The following is a 14,588-nucleotide window of genomic DNA, read 5'->3' on the forward strand; positions in this document are numbered from 1 at the left end:
AGAGTGGCCAAGTGCCAGAATAGGCGCATCTTCCAGATGTGCCTTTTCTGGGGTGGCTGGGGGCAGATGTTTTTAGCCACGGGGGGGCCAATAACCGTGGACCCTCTCCTGGCTATTAATATCTGCCCTCAGTCACTGGCTTTACCATTCTGGCGGAGAAAATTGCGCGGGAGCCCACGCCAATTTTTTCCGCCATTTAACCCTTTATTTTAGCAGCTACAGCGCTGAAATTTTGCACATACACACTACTAACATTAGTAGCGTGGAATATGCAAAAAAAATGGGGATATGAGATGGTTTACTGTATGTAAACCATGTCTCATATCCTGTCGGGTTTGTGCAGGAGAAATGAAAAGCCGGCAATTGAATTACCGACTTTTCACTAACACCGCTGCGTATTTCTCGCAAGTCACACTGCTGGTCCGTGTGGAATCCGTATTTTTCTCGCCCCCATAGACTTTCATTGGCGTATTATTTGCGCAATACGCTGACAAACGCAGCATGCTGCGATTTTGTACGGCCGTAGAAAGCCGTATATTACGGATCCGTAATATACGGCTGATAGGAGCAGCCCCATTGAGAATAATTGTGCCGTATGTAATGCGAGTTTTACGGACGTAGTTTCTGCGCTCTTACGTCCGTAAAACACGCATGTGTGACCCCAGCCTTACTCTTAATGAAATTATATTGCTTTTTTTCTAATACATCTTAAAGGGAACCTGACACCTGAATTTGGCGGGACCAGTTTTGGGTCATATGGGCGGGGTTTTCGGGTGTTTGATTCACCCTTTCCTTACCCGCTGGCTGCATGCTGGCCTGTTATGACCCCAATGGCAGAGGGTCTCAGAAATATTTACTAAGTCTGCAAACACAAAAACCAGCTCATAGGGCAGTGGTAACTGGGCTGACCATATATCTAATCCTAGCACCACAAATAACAGCAGCCGGGGAACGTTCCTACGTTGATTCTAGACGTCTCGCGCCAGCCGGAGAACTAACTAACCCTAGAAGGGAAAAGAAAGACCTTTCTTGCCTCCAGAGAAAAGACCCCAAAAGTTGGATACAAGCCCCCAACAAATAATAACGGTGAGGTAAGAGGAAAAGACAAACGTAAGAATGAGCTAGGTATTTAGCAAAGAGAGGCCCACTAGCTAATAGCAGAATATAGTAAGATAACTTATATGGTCAGCAAAAACCCTATCAAAAATATCCACGCTGGAAATTCAAGAACCCCCGAACCGTCTAACGGCCCGGGGGGAGAACACCAGCCCCCTAGAGCTTCCAGCAAGGTCAGGAATCACATTTAGTACAAGCTGGACAAAAATGAGAGCAAGCAAATAACCCAAAAAAAACAAAGAAGCAGGACTTAGCTTAATTTAGCACGAACCGGGACCAGCAGATAGGAGCAAACAGAAAGGATCTGATTACAACGATGCCAGGCACTGGACTAAGGATCCATGAAGTTTATATAGCAACACCCCTGGACTAACGGCCCAGGTGGGTGCAAACTGAGGGAAGAAACTCCCAGAGTAATATCACTAGTAACCACAAGAGGGAGCCAAAAAGTCTAATTCACAACAGTACCCCCCCCCTTAAGGAGGGGTCACCGAACCCTCACCAAGACCACCAGGGCGATCAGGATGAGCAGCGTGAAAGGCACGAACTAAATCGGCCGCATGCACGTCAGAGGCAACCACCCAGGAATTATCCTCCTGACCATAGCGAAACCACATTCTGAAAGAACACAGGAACCAGATCGGAAGAGGAAGGCAGCTTAGGCAAAGGCACCAAATGGACCATTTTCGAAAAGCGATCACATACCACCCAGATGACAGACATACCCTGAGACACCGGGAGATCAGAAATGAAATCCATGGAAATGTGTGTCCAAGGCCTCTTTGGGACAGGCAAGGGCAAGAGCAACCCGCTGGCATGAGAACAGCAAGGCTTAGCTCGAGCACAAGTCCCACAGGACTGCACAAATGACCGCACATCCCGTGACAAGGAAGGCCACCAAAAGGACCTAGCCACCAGATCTCTGGTGCCAAAAATTCCCGGATGACCTGCCAACACCGAGGAATGAACCTCGGAAATGACTCTGCTGGTCCACTTATCAGGAACAAACAGTCTGTCAGGTGGACAAGAGTCAGGTCTACCAGCCTGAAATCTCTGCAACACGCGTCGCAAATCAGGAGAAATGGCTGACAAAATAACTCCCTCTTTAAGAATACCAACTGGTTCTGCGACTCCAGGAGAGTCAGGCACAAAGCTCCTTGAAAGAGCATCAGCCTTCACATTCTTTGAACCTGGTAAATACGAGACCACAAAGTCAAAACGGGAGAAAAACAATGACCAGCGGGCCTGTCTAGGATTCAGGCATTTAGCAGACTCGAGATACATCAAATTTTTGTGATCAGTCAAGACCACCACACGATGCTTAGCACCCTCGAGCCAATGACGCCACTCAAATGCCCACTTCATGGCCAGCAACTCCCGATTGCCAACATCATAATTCCGCTCAGCAGGCGAAAACTTCCTAGAGAAGAAAGCACATGGTCTCATTACCGAGCAACCAGGGCCTCTCTGTGACAAAACGGCCCCTGCCCCAATCTCAGAAGCATCCACTAAGACCTGAAAGGGAAGTGAGACATCAGGCTGGCACAAAACAGGCGCCGAAGTAAACCGGCGTTTCAACTCCTGGAACGCCTCCACGGCTGCAGGAGCCCAGTTAGCAACATCAGAACCTTTCTTGGTCATATCCGTCAAAGGTTTAACAACGCTAGAAAAATTAGCGATAAAACGACGGTAGAAGTTAGCAAAACCCAAGAACTTCTGAAGACTCTTAACTGACGTGGGTTGAGTCCACTCATGAATAGCTCGGACCTTGACTGGGTCCATCTCCACAGCAGAAGGGGAAAAAATAAACCCCAAAAAGGGAACCTTCTGTACTCCAAAGAGACACTTTGAGCCCTTAACAAACAAAGCATTCTCACGCAAAACCTGAAACACCATCCTGACCTGCTCCACATGTGAGTCCCAATCTTCAGAGAAAACCAGAATATCATCCAGATAAACAATCATAAATTTATCCAGATACTTCCGGAAAATATCATGCATAAAGGACTGAAACACTGAGGGAGCATTAGAGAGCCCAAAAGGCATCACCAAGTACTCAAAATGACCTTCGGGCGTATTAAATGCAGTCTTCCATTCATCTCCTTGCTTAATGCGCACAAGGTTGTACGCACCACGAAGATCTATCTTGGTGAACCACTTGGCACCTTTAATCCGGGAAAACAAGTCCGACAACAGAGGCAAAGGATACTGAAATTTAACAGTGATTTTATTCAGAAGCCGATAGTCAATACAAGGTCTCAAAGATCCGTCCTTCTTGGCCACAAAAAAGAATCCCGCACCAAGAGGGGAAGAGGATGGACGGATATGCCCCTTCTCCAGAGACTCCTTGATATACGAACGCATTGCGGCATGCTCAGGTACAGACAGATTAAATAATCTTCCCTTAGGAAATTTACTACCTGGAATCAAATCTATGGCGCAGTCACAGTCCCTATGAGGAGGCAGAGCACCGGATCTGGACTCGCTGAACACATCCTGATAATCAGACAAATACTCAGGAACTTCCGAAGGAGTAGAGGAAGCAATAGACACCGGCGGGGAATCAGCTTAATTTAGCATGAACCGGGACCAGCAGATAGGAGCAAACAGAAAGGATCTGATTACAACGATGCCAGGCACTGGACTAAGGATCCAGGAAGTTTATATAGCAACACCCCTGGACTAACGGCCCAGGTGGGTGCAAACTGAGGGAAGAAACTCCCAGAGTAATATCACTAGTAACCACAAGAGGGAGCCAAAAAGTCTAATTCACAACACTGGCCGCAATATTGGATTGAAGTTCATTCTCTGTCCTCCGGAGTACACGTCTGCGTAAGGCAATATTGCCGCGCTATACTCACCATCCTGACTTCAGCTGACAACTCTGTCCTGCTGCTTCTGACACCTGGCTTTGGCTGCAGCACTGACATATTGGCTGCTGGTGTAAGCGGAGTGCCCTTCTCAGAGTCACTCAGATAATTAATTGGCTGCATCGCTATTGATATGATGCCAGTGCCAGAGCTTTAGATATATGAGAAAGAAGTAAATAGCAAATAAGAATAATAATCGGTTCAGGGATCAACCCAATGCATACTACAGTATAGAAAAGTCTAAAGAACAAAAAGAAAAAGAGGTATGCATACAACTAGGGATCACCTTGACAAGATTAGTTGTTATTTAAATACAAAAAGAGTCAGTGCCAGAGCTAACGCCAGACACTAGAGGTAGCAGTGTGTATTTGCCGGTGGACCTGGGGATGGTGAGTACAGCTCAGTTTGTTTTTCATATCAAATTTTGCCCAGTGCTGAAAATTAAATGAAAGACAACAACACCTTTAAAGCAGTATTTTCATCGCATGTGGCAGAGGTGCACAACATTTTTTGGTCCAAGGACTACATTGCCATACTGAACTAATCCCGAAGGCTGCAAAAAAAAAATTTTAAGGGATACATCACCAGAACCACCTTTAGTACATAAATACATCACTAGAACCAAGTTTTGAGTATTTGAGGAGAATTTGGAGAGTTTCTGCTAAAAAAAAAAAAAATCAGTGTGAACACACACTGATTCAAACTGAGTTTTTGGAGCAGAAACTAGCCAAATCCTCCTCAATCTCAAATCTCAAAGTTTTGAGGATTTTTTGAAAGACACAAATACATTTGAATATAGGAGGAAGGAGACATAGAAGTGACGTCTCCCGGACAGCTTTGCAGGCCGCACGCTGCCTGTGGGCTGTGTGTTGTGCAGGCTGGCATATGGCATATCCATGGAATATGCAATAAAGATGCATAGACCACCTCTGGAGGCCCATTTTGTATCATTGTCACATTTGCAGCTCTCTTGCTTTCTTTGTGAAATTCTCACTGTACAGTGGGTGCGGAAAGTATTCAAACCGCTTTATATTTTTCACTCTTTGTTTCTTTGCAGCCATTTGGTAAATTCAAAAAAGTTCATTTTTGTTCTCATTAATGTACACTCTGCTCCCCATATTGGCTGAAATAAACAGAAATGTAGAAATTTTTGCAAATTTATTAAGAAAATAACCCTGAAATATCACATTGTCATAAGTATTCAGACCCTTTGCTCAGGATTGAGTAGAAGCACCCTTCTGAGCTAGTACAGCCATGAGTTTTCTTGGGAATGATGCAACAAGTTTTTCACACCTGGATTTGGGGATCCTCTGCCATTCTTCCTTGCAGATCCTCTCCAGTTCCAGGTTGGATGGTGAACGTTGGTGGACAGCCATTTTCAGGTCTCTCCAGAGATGCTCAATTGGGTTGAGGTCAGGGTTCTGGCTGGGCCAGTCAAGAATGGTCACAGAGTTGTCCTGAAGCCACTGCTTTGTGAAAAATTTAAAGGGGTATGAATACTTTCCGTACTCACTGTATATCCAAAATGAAGCAAATTTTCAATATATAAACAAAAAAGAAGAAAGGGGATCTACAGTAGCTCACAAGTCTATCAGATTGTGTGTGTTGACAGTTGAAACTCCTGGACCAAGGAGTAGTGGTAGCAAATTCAAAAAGGATAAAATGCCAGCACCAGGGGTAAAAGTTTGATCTTTTATTCAGTCATGATTAAAAAGAGCATTTTGGGTGTGTCATAGCTACATATCAATCATTACAGCAAGCATTTATAAAACAAACAGACAATTAGGCAACTTTGGAGAAAGGACATGGCAAAGTCTGTTTTTCAATTTGCATAAAACAAAGAAAGCAGATATGTAACTGGCCTCAGGATAGACACAATCCAAATGCGTAGGCTCTGCCTATGACCACAGCACACGGATATATGAGTTTTTAATCATGACCAAATGAAGAATTTAACTTTTTATCCCAGGTGCTGAAATTTTCTCATTTTTAACTCTTCATAATTTTTTTAAATGACAAGGTTTTTGTTGTTTTGTTCTACTTGCTGTTAGACCTGGGCTACACAGGAACTTTAGCTACGACAAGTCGCACAGTTAAACACTCAGGGTATGTGCACATGTAGGTTGGATCTCTGCGGATTTTTCCGCCCCTGTTTTTGTAAATCCGCAGGTAAACTGCGTCAAAACCGCTGCGGATCCGCAGCAAAATCTGCAGCGTGTGCACATACCCTTATAGGTTTTTCTGCTACATTGCAATGCAGTTCAAGAGAATGGGGTTTCATTGCAACACCGAGGGTATAGCTCTAGTGACAGTCAAAAATTCTTTATCTGATTGGATTTTTTGCAACTTGATTGATGCAGTCACAGTACCCTCAGACTCACAATGTGACCCCATTCACTTGTACTGAGCTGCAATTTAGTAGTGACATCTATTGATCTTTGGCTGCATGACCTGTGTTGTGGCTAAAGTCGCCTTGTGTTGTGGCTAAAGCCACTAAGACTAGGCGTAACAACAGAGTATTCTCTCATCCAAGAGAATTGAGTCAATTATGCAAATGACACTCTGATCACACTTGGATCAGAGGTGGATCAAAGTGTGATCTGATTCTCTCAGATGAGGAGAAGATGGAGAAAAAAATGTTTCCTTCTTCTCCATTGTGTCAGTCTGTGGAAATCAAAATGCACTGAGATGTCATCCAAGTACAGTCTAATGGTTTCCACGCACTCATTGACTTGCATGGCTGAGTGCGATCCAAATATCAGATCAAACTCGGACATGCAATAGAATAACAGTGTGATCTGATGTTTTGTTGGATCGTACTCTGACCGATAATACGGTTGTGTGCACAAGCCCTAATGCAGACATACGTATCTCCATGATAACAGCAGACTCAGTGTAGTCTGAGTGTTCTGTCTTCATACACATTGATACGGTGTGTGATCCGACATACGGCATAAACCACTTCTGTCTCCCAAATAAGCGGACTGTTCTCTGTAGTCTAACTTGTTTATTGGTAAACATGAGCGCGGTAAAACTAGAAGAATACAAATGATATGTATAAGTATTGGGCTAAACAATAACACAACTGCAACTAACAGGGAAACATACAGTATGGTGCAACTTCTACATAACTACATACAGCAGATTTCTGGTAACCACATTTCCTGTGTACTGGCTGCTATACAGTTAATCACACTCTGTACAACACTACATTACAAGAACAGAAATAATGATCTTACCGGATAAACTTAACAAGGATGGGAAGTAAGTGAGGTAGTTCCAACAGCAGAGATTAACACGAGTGTACAGGAAATACACAGAGAGAAGAATGGGAAATTCCCCAATCCCATGATGCTTTGCTGAAACCCACAATGCAACACTCTATTATTACATGGAAAACACAGGTTATAAATTTATCCACCACTGGGTGGTGCTATAACACAGCAAAAACCAAACACTAATAGTAATTAACCTTTAATGCTTGAAACGAACCCCTGTCTTTCATTAGGAAGGGCAGAACACTCCCCGCTTGGCATCAACAGATGCCACCTACAGGTTCCTTTGGCGAAAACAGTAAGACAAGTTCCGCCACTGGTCTGAGGAATAGTTTGCTTTCCCCGGACTTGCCTACTTTGACCTCAACCTTACGGATCTTCCCATCTTTGCTTGGGAATACTTTAGTGATGAGGCCTAGTGGCCACTCATTACGGTGTGACTGGCTGTCTTTCATGAGAACGACATCACCGGTTTTGATGTTTGGTTTGTCGGTCTGCCACTTCTTCCTTGGTTGTAAGGTGGAGAGGTACTGCTTCCTCCATCTGTCCCAGAAGGTATTGGAGAGACTTTGGACTTGTCTCCATTGTCGTCTGTAGAGGTCCTTGTTGCTAAATTCTCCAGGTGGAGCGCTGAGAATGCTGGCTTTCTGAGTAAGTAACATTGCAGGAGTGAGAATGGTCGGATCCTCAGAGTCACTAGAAAGTGAAGTCAATGGTCTGGCATTAATGATGGCCGAAACTTCTGCCAGGAATGTGGTCAAACTTTCATGTGTGAGTCTTGCACTACCTGCTTGCAAGAAAATGGAGTCAAGGATTCTGCGTGCTATTCCTATCATCCTCTCCCAAGCACCTCCCAAGTGAGAAGAGTGTGGTAGATTGAAAGTCCAGGTACATCCCTGCTCACTCAGGTATCTTTCCACACTGGTGGTGTCTAGGTTGGAAGGAATTTGAAGTTCTTTCACTGCTCCTACAAAGTTGGTACCTCTATCGGAGCGTATGTGCTTCACGGGACCTCTGATGGCGATGAAACGTCGGAGTGCATTTATAAACCCTGAAGTGTCCATGGACTCAATTACTTCAATGTGGACTGCTCTAACGGACATACAGGTGAACATAACCGCCCAGGCTTTGGCGTTGGCCTGGACTCTTCTAGTGTTCCGTGCACCCACAGACCATGGCCCGAATACGTCCAGTCCGACGTTGGTAAAGGGAGGTTCTGTACTAAGTCTGTCTGGTGGGAGATTGGCCATCTTCAGCTTTTGAGTCCCGCCACGGAGTTTGCGACAAATCACGCAATTGTAAATGAGTTTACTCACGCATCGCTTTGCTCCGACTATCCATAGTCCAGCAGTTCATAGATTTCCTTCGGTGAACAGTCGGCCCTGATGTTTCACCAAGACGTGGTGGTGTTGCACAAGCAGGGTTGTGACATGATGATGTCCACGAATTATTATAGGGTGTTTCTCCCCAAATTCCACTTCAGCTTCTTGAAGACGACCTCCAATTCTTAACAGCCCATCCTGGTCAATGATTGGATCGAGTTTCTTCAAGACACTATCTCTAGAAACAGGTTGGCCTTTATCGAGGTTATCTATTTCTTTGGCATAGCATTCACGTTGTATGGTACGGATTATAAAGTTCTTGGCATTTTCCATGCTTGGAACGGTAAAAGCAAGCTTGCAGTGGTGCCAACCTTTGCAAGGTTTCTGGATGGCGGGTGACGTTGACTTGTAGGATCGAGCCACATGAATTAAACAAACGAGGGCACGAACAAGTGAGTCCCAGGTTGAGAACCTGTTGAAGCGGTGGGATTTGAGGTGATTGTCTTTAGTCACCGTACGTAGAACGGATACCTGAGGGCGGATTTCCTCGTCTGCCTCTGGATCTACCAGTTCGAAGATGTTTGACTCGTCCACATATGGCGTCGAACAGTATAAGAATGTAGGGCCGGTGAACCAGGTTGTGTCCTTAAGGTGTCTCGCTTCAACGGATCTGGTAGCGTGGTCTGCCGGATTGTGGTGCGTGGACACATAGTGCAACTGTTTAGGTTCGATGGATCTCCTGATCCTTAGCACCCGATTGCTGACATAGACATAGAAGCGACGAGTTTCATTGCAAATGTACCCCAGCACTACCTTGCTGTCGGTGTAGAACTCGACTTCTTTGATTTCCAGGTCCATTTCTGTCGAGATAAGCTCAGCTAACTCTACTGCTAGCACAGCTGCACAGAGTTCCAGTCTGGGTACTGTGTGTTCACGGAGTGGAGCCAATTTTGTCCGGCTCATAACAAGCCTTACGTGGCATTGTTCATTGATGTCAGTTGTTTTCAAATACGCCACTGCTGCAATTGCTTTGGTTGAAGCATCGCAGAAGATACAAAGCCTTTGCATCTTGATTTCTGATGAAGGCACAGAAGCATATGGTCGTGCCACGTAGAGACTTGACAGGGCTTCTAAAGAATTTTTCCACCTTTCCCACAATTCTCTTTTCTCGCTGGGAAGCGGATCATCCCAATCGGATGTCTCTTGGGTGAAGTCTCTCAACATCATTTTACCTTGGATAGTTACAGGGGTTACAAATCCCAGAGGATCGTACAAGCTGTTCACAACGGACAGGACGCCTCTACGCGTGAAGGGTTTCTCTTCTTCGCTGATCTGGAAGGTGAATGCATCCTTTTTCAAATCCCAGAGTAGACCCAGGCTCCGCTGCATGGGAAGGGAGTCTGTGCTTAAATCCAAGTCTTTTAAATCGGTTGAGTAATCTTGAGAGGGAAAGGCTGCCATTAGTTTCTGGCTGTTGGAAGCAATTTTGTGTAACCTCAAATTGGACGAAGCGAGCATTTCTTGTGCCCTTTTCAGGAGACTGACTGCCGACTCCTCTGAGGGTGTGGATTTCAGGCAGTCATCTACGTAGAAATCCTTTTCCACAAAAGATCTTACATCCGATCCATACTTCGCTTCACCCTCTCTGGCTGAATGTCTAAGGCCATAGATAGCGACAGCAGGGGAAGGGCTGTTCCTTCATACGATATTCCACGATGTCCTTGTAGGGGTCATTATTGCGGTACCAGAAGAACCTCAAGTAGTTTCTGTGTTCTTCTTTAACAAGGAAGCAGTGAAACATCTGTTGTATGTCGGCCATAAATGCTACTGCATCTTTGCGGAAACAAAGAAGTACTCCCAGAAGTCTGTTGTTCAGGTCTGGACAAGACAGGAAGACGTCGTTTAAAGAAACCCCTTCGTATCTGGCACGAGTCAAATACCACTCTTATCTGACCTGGTTTCTTCGGATGATACACGCCGAAAATAGGTAAGTACCAACATTCCTCGGAATCTTGAAGTACAGGTGCAATTTCCGCGTGGCCACTCTGGAATATTCTCTCCATGAAGGTAAAGAAGTGTTGTTTTGTTTCTGGTGCCTTCTGCAGTTTGCGCGTAAGGGAGACAAATCGACTGTAGACAAGTTCTCTGTTGTTGGGTAAACGTTGCCTCTGTGGTTTGAATGGTAAAGGTGCGACCCAACTCTTTGATTCATCTCTTACTATCTCTCGCTCCATGATGTCCAAGAACAGTCTGTCTTCTATGGACATTGCTACCTGATTGTCTTCTCTTGTCCTGTGGAAAACTGTGCACCCTATATGATCTTGCTCACCGTCGCATGCATGGTCTTCACAGGAAGGATCAGCTAACGGACAAGGTGGAGGGGTGTGGTGTGGCAATTCTTTAATCAGGAAACTGTTCTCGCATGGCTGGAAGAGAGATGGGCGTCCATTCTCGAGGGTATTGGTGAGTATGCTATTGACTGATGTCGGCCTGTGTGCTCCACCCAAACAGACATCTCCCACAATGACCCATCCTAGGTCAAGTCTCTGAGCATACGGGGCGTTTTGTGGGCCGTTGATCTGTCCTCTAGCCTTGTGGACCCGTAGTATGTCTCTTCCGAGAAGTAAGACGATAGGAGCTCCTTGGTCTAGCTCTGGTATCAGGTGAGCTATACATCTCAAGTGGGTGTGATGAGCTGCTACCTCTGGTGTAGGTATCTCAGACCTGTTGTCTGGAATCTGGTTGCACTCCAGTATTGATGGCAAGGATAAGCAGGTTTGACCGTCTATAGACTCTACCTTGAATCCAGTTGCTCTCCTCCCCGCCGTCTCGACAGTACCTGCACATGTCTTCAAGGAGTACGGAGAGCCGGGACCAGTAATGTTGAAGGTGTCGAAGAGAAAGGACTTAGCTAGAGACCTGTTGCTCTGATCATCCAAGATTGCATATACCTTGATTGCCTTATCCCGTTGGCTCGCTGGGAATACTCTGACAAGACAGATCTTTGAGCAGGATCTTCCTGCTACGAGTTCCTTGCAGATCTCTGTGCACCGAGAAGTGACCACTGGGGTGTCCATGTCAGTGTCCATCTGTTTTTCGGCAGACTCTTCTACTCACGACGATACCCCTGAGGGTGGTCCAGGATGTGAGGCCGTGTTGTGCTCCACACTACTACATTCTGTGCATTTCACACTGGTTTCACAGTTCTTGGCGAAGTGTGAGGTTGTCGCGCAGCATCTGAAGCATATCTTGTTTTCCTTTAGAAAACTCTTACGGTCTTCTAGAGACTTCTCCCTGAAGGCTCTACATTTTTGCAGTATTTGCTGAGATCCTGCGGTTTGTCCTCTTCTGGAGAAGACTTACTTGCCCTGTAGGGGAAACCTGTGGAGGTAACATTAGTTTTGTGGACTGCCACTGGTGTTTTACTGGGTTTTACACCAGAGGCAGTGGTACATGACATAGTGAAATCGAAACTAGGGTCATTTCTAACTTTAGCCTGCTGAGCAACAAAGTCTACAAACACCCCAAAGGGAGGAAATGGTACCTTATGAGCCTGTTTGTAACGGGACCCGTGACTGACCCACTTTTCTTGTAAGTTGTAAGGGAGCTTTTGGACAATCGGGTTGACACCTCTGGCAGTGTCCAGGAATGCCAACCCTGGTAGATCACCTTCTGCCTGAGCAGCATGTACCTCCATTAACAAGTCGCTCAGTTCCCTGAGCTTTTGATAACCCTTATTTGCTATCTTGGGGAAATCATCAATTCTTTTATACAAAGCATTTTCTATAGCTTCTATTGACCCATAACATTCTTCAAGTCTCTCCCACACCATACGAAGTCCTGTGTGTGGGTACTTTATGTTAATGTTCCTGATTCTTTTGGCATGTTCAGCTGACTCGCTCCCAAGCCACTTAACCAGTAAATCTAACTCTTCACTACTGGAAAGATGCAAGTCTCTGATGGCATTCTGAAAAGAGGCTCGCCATGCTCGGTAGCTTTCGGCTCGATCAGTGAACTTTACAAGTCCCTTGGTCACCAGCTCCCGGCGGGTAAAGAACCTTGCAAAGTTCATAGTGGCTGAGTCAGTGCCGATGTGAGCTGGTGTGCTGTTGTCGTGCGGTGTTTGTGTTGCATCTTCATACCTGGTAGGAGCTTCTGGCTTAGGAAAGTCTGTATAAACCCGTTCAGTGGCAAAGGGTGTCCCTGTCAGTCTGGGCGGAGGCCGTACCTTCTGTCCCGTAAGACGGTAGTGGTGATCAATGTCGTTTCGCAGTATACTTTCCTGCTTCCAGTACGGTGTTTGGAGGGAAGATCTCTGGTAATCTGCATAGGCTGGTTGGTGTAACGGATCAGAGTTGTCTTCTATTTTGGAATGTTGGCGGACATATTCTGAGACGCGTTGGGCAGGGTCCTGACGATCAAGGTCTGGTCCACGTACGTCGCTGTCACGCTCAGATTCAGGAAACTCCACGGCTTCTAAGAACTCGGCTTTGGCTATTGCGGCTGCTGCTTCTTTTTCAGTGGAAAGCCTTTCTAAGGTCGCTCGCAGGCGCGCCGTATCTGCGTCTCTATCGGCTTGCAGGCGGGCTCTCTCTGCTTCTTGCTCTGCTTGCAGGTAGGCTCTTTCTGCTTCTTGGCGGGCTCTTTCTGCTTCTCTATCTGCTTGCAGGCGGGCTCTTTCTGCTTCTTGCTCTGCTTGCAGGCGGGCTCTTTCCGCTTCTTGCTCCACTTGTCTCAACTTTAACTGCATCTCTTGTGCAGCGAAGGAGGATCTTACATTCGCCGCCTCAGCTTCTGCTCGAGCGAGGGTGGCAGACCTTTTCGAGGAAGACTTGCTAGAGCGGCTTGTTTGGGACCTCGTCCTGAGTGAAGATGTTTGACTTGCAGACATTTTATGTCCGTTTGCAGGCTGTAGGACGTCTCGGAGCGGGTAGGGGTGACTTCAGCGTGGACTGAGACGTGTGGTGCTTGGTGGGCAGCACTCTCGGTACTTGTGACTGTATGGCGGCCGCTGTGGTATCTGCAGGCAGTGCGGTGTGGTACAAGCGGCTGCGTAGGTGGTATTTGCTATCGCTGGCGTCTAGCCTCCCTTTACTGTAATCCCGGCGCCTAGCTTCCGTTTTACTGTTCTGTCTTCATACACGTTGATACGGTGTGTGATCCGACATACGGCATAAACCACTTCTGTCTCCCAAATAAGCGGACTGTTCTCTGTAGTCTAACTTGTTTATTGGTAAACATGAGCGCAGTAAAACTAGAAGAATACAAATGATATGTATAAGTATTGGGCTAAACAATAACACAACTGCAACTAACAGGGAAACATACAGTATGGTGCAACTTCTACATAACTACATACAGCAGATTTCTGGTAACCACATTTCCTGTGTACTGGCTGCTATACAGTTAATCACACTCTGTACAACACTACATTACAAGAACAGAGATAATGATCTTACCGGATAAACTTAACAAGGATGGGAAGTAAGTGAGGTAGTTCCAACAGCAGAGATTAACAGGAGTGTACAGGAAATACACAGAGAGAAGAATGGGAAATTCCCCAATCCCATGATGCTTTGCTGAAACCCACAATGCAACACTCTATTATTACATGGAAAACACAGGTTATAAATTTATCCACCACTGGGTGGTGCTATAACACAGCAAAAACCAAACACTAATAGTAATTAACCTTTAATGCTTGAAACGAACCCCTGTCTTTCATTAGGAAGGGCAGAACACTGAGCCTCACATACGTTTCCTTTGGTCTGTTCCTCCACATTCAGCACATTTAGTGGGTTAGTAAAAAGAGGGAGAGTCAGAAAAATGAAAACATGATTAGAACATCCCACTACACAGAGGTTATCATCTGTTACTGCCAGCATTGCCGTACAATGCCCAATGCATATTTCAACGTAGAAATAGCTGAACCTTATAATCATGCATTTTTGTTTGTGGAGTTCTCTGTAATAACATATTATATTCATGTTTAATTTATATTCTCC

At 45.6% G+C, this 14,588-nt stretch overlaps 1 protein-coding gene across 6 annotated transcripts in view; it reads left to right on the plus strand.

Annotated features, from left to right (window-relative positions):
- EPS8L3 (EPS8 signaling adaptor L3) overlaps positions 1–14,588 on the plus strand; it is a 220,354-nt gene that overhangs the window by 170,614 nt on the left and 35,152 nt on the right. The gene's annotated exons all lie outside the window — the stretch shown is intronic.

The sequence above is a fragment of the Ranitomeya variabilis genome, chromosome 3 (genome assembly GCF_051348905.1).
Source record: "Ranitomeya variabilis isolate aRanVar5 chromosome 3, aRanVar5.hap1, whole genome shotgun sequence".
In the NCBI taxonomy this organism is placed as follows: Eukaryota; Metazoa; Chordata; class Amphibia; order Anura; family Dendrobatidae; genus Ranitomeya; species Ranitomeya variabilis.